This window comes from Macrobrachium nipponense, chromosome 45, assembly GCF_015104395.2.
Source record: "Macrobrachium nipponense isolate FS-2020 chromosome 45, ASM1510439v2, whole genome shotgun sequence".
Classification (NCBI taxonomy): Eukaryota; Metazoa; Arthropoda; class Malacostraca; order Decapoda; family Palaemonidae; genus Macrobrachium; species Macrobrachium nipponense.
The window spans coordinates 37,272,572-37,275,071 of record NC_061105.1 but is presented as its reverse complement, the minus strand read 5'-3'; the positions used below and the strand labels follow the sequence as shown (position 1 = coordinate 37,275,071).

At 43.5% G+C, this 2,500-nt stretch overlaps 1 protein-coding gene across 1 annotated transcript in view; it reads right to left on the bottom strand.

Annotated features, from left to right (window-relative positions):
* The window catches only part of LOC135214486 (sodium channel protein para-like), a 344,371-nt gene extending 343,545 nt beyond the window's left edge, over positions 1 to 826 (bottom strand). Inside the window, exon 1 of the mRNA XM_064248839.1 lies at positions 1 to 826. This exon is cut by the window's left edge and continues 423 nt beyond it. The gene's annotated coding sequence lies outside the window, so the exon portion shown is untranslated.
* Between the last annotated feature and the right edge of the window lie 1,674 nt (positions 827 to 2,500).

The window sequence follows — 2,500 nt, the reverse complement described above, 5'->3', positions numbered from 1 at the left end:
TTCTTTCGCTCTCTCTCTCTTCTTTTTATGTGACTCTTTCTTTCTACAAGAGGATGACGATTATTATCTTTTCGGTATACTACGCTACTTCTTATGATTATGATTATTATTAATTATAATAATATTTGTTGCTGAAAGGGGGGTCGGGGTTGTTACTGAACTAATCGTTAATCATCATAAGCCGAAGGAAAGTTGCATACTCCTTGTCAAACTTATCAGCGATTATTCTGTGACGTCCATAGCCCATAATACACAGCCGCATCACATAGTTCGAGTTAACAGAGTTTGTCCGTGTTTTGGGGGATGGTTGTTGTTGTCCTTTGCGGATGGGGTTTTGGGTTGGGTTGGGTTGGGTTGTTGGGTTGAGCTGGGTGTGCGTGTACGTATGTGTGTGTATGTGTGTATGTGTGTGTGGGAGTGTGTGTTTTGACCTTGTTGCTGTTGATGTGTGTTATAGGCGTCAGGGGTGTGATGGTGTGGCTGGCTGCTGCTGCTTCTGCTGCCGCCGCCGCTGCTGCTGCTGCTGCTGCTGTTTCTGCTGCCGCTTCTGGAGTTGTGGCTGCTGGTCGAATGTGACTGTCGGACGAAGGTTAGGACAAGGACAAGTGATGGTAGGAGTGTCGTTGGAGATGATGGAGGAGAAGAAGGTAGTAGTGGAGGTGGTGGTGGTGTTGTTGTTGTAGTAGCTGTTGTTGATGAAGATGTTGTTGTTGTTGGTGGTGGTGGTGATGGTCAATGGCGCGCTATGGGCACAAGCAGCACGCATGGTCTGGTCACACAGCCAGAGACAGTCTTTGTAAGCTCTGTCCGTGCCCGGGGTCGGCCACCGTCTAACGTCGCCCAGAAGCCGAGACCCGAGCGGACCCGAGCGCACACGAGCGCGCACACACGCCTCCTCCTCCTCCTCCTCCTCCTCCTCCTCCTCCTCCTCCCCCCCCTGCCGCCTCCTGCTGCCGCCATCATGGCCGCCGCCCACAGCCCCCTTACCCCCGCCCTCACCACTCCACCCAACGACATCCAAGGCAGGGCCCTTCCCCCATCGAGCCACCTAGTCCAGTCGATACAACCGCCCAACACCACCACAAGCCCTCCTCCATCTTTCTCCTCCTCCTCCTCCTCCTCCTCCTCCTCCTCCTCCTCCTTCTCCGCTTCTGTCTCTCTTTCTAGAGTACCTTCATAAAGTTGTACGTCTTTTGTTGCAAGTTGGGTCAATTAAAGTATGACAGGACGAAAACTGTTCGGATTGCGTAGCTGCAAGAAGAAGCTCGCGAAGAAATCCTGGAGCCTCCTTTGAGTGCAACCGACCCTCAACATTCCTCAGAGACCCATTGCAAAACAAACAAACAAACAAACACACACACACACACTCACAAACATGAAAAGAATGAAATCTGCAAGAAACACTCTCCTCAAAATGGACACGTGTCGAAGGACATCTTTCAATCACGATAATCTACTCTCTCTCTCTCTCTCTCTCTCTCTTTCCTCTCTCTCCCTCGTCTCTCTCTCGCCTCTCTCCTTCTCTCTCGACAAAATATGCCATTCACTTGGATTGCATAAAATAGGAATGGGAATAAAAGCGCGTATCATCCGCGCATACGCAAGCATGCATCCAATTATAAATGCGCAATTCCAAGCATAACAATACATGGATGGATAATATCGATTTAATTAACTAGACCTCGGCAGTAACTTACACCCAAAGGGAACTGTAGCTGATAAGTGCATCTATATCAAGCCGACTGTCTAATCTGCACTTGAACCAATGTCCCTGGTTCGAATCCTAGCCGGGCAGGTGAACTTATCAACCAATTATAATTCACCCGCGGTGTAAGTTATTCCCAGGGTATGGCGAATTCACTCTCAAATGATATTTGTGAAAAGGAAAAAGTCGCGTACAAAAATAACAATATTATATATATATATATATATATATATATATATATATATATATATATATATATATATATATATATATATATATAGAGAGAGAGAGAGAGAGAGAGAGAGAGAGAGAGAGAGAGAGAGAGAGAGAAATTGTTAAATCAACAAGGTCAACTTCAAACTAAGACCATGCTATGTCAAAATCATGACTTATTTACCAACGGAAAATAATTATTCAGTATCTTCATAACTGCCTACACTTCATGAGAATAAGTTAAAATTATTTTCCTTCCATTCGAAATCATTGAAATTATTATTCTTATTAGTATCCCAGGAAAATAAAATGATCAAAATGATCATTATTATCCGTTCTCAATAAACCTTAATTAAAATCATTATACTTATTTGCATCGTATTAAGTTGATTTCATTATAGGTATTTGCATTCCAGTATTATATGATAAAGAAAAGGTTATAACACTGACTTGCATGCCAGGAAAAAGACAAAAAAAAAAACACAAAAGTTATCATCATCCCAGGAAAAATATAAAATCACAACCGTTATTTGCATACCCAAAAATAACTTAAATTTTCATATTTAATTCCATTCAGGGACA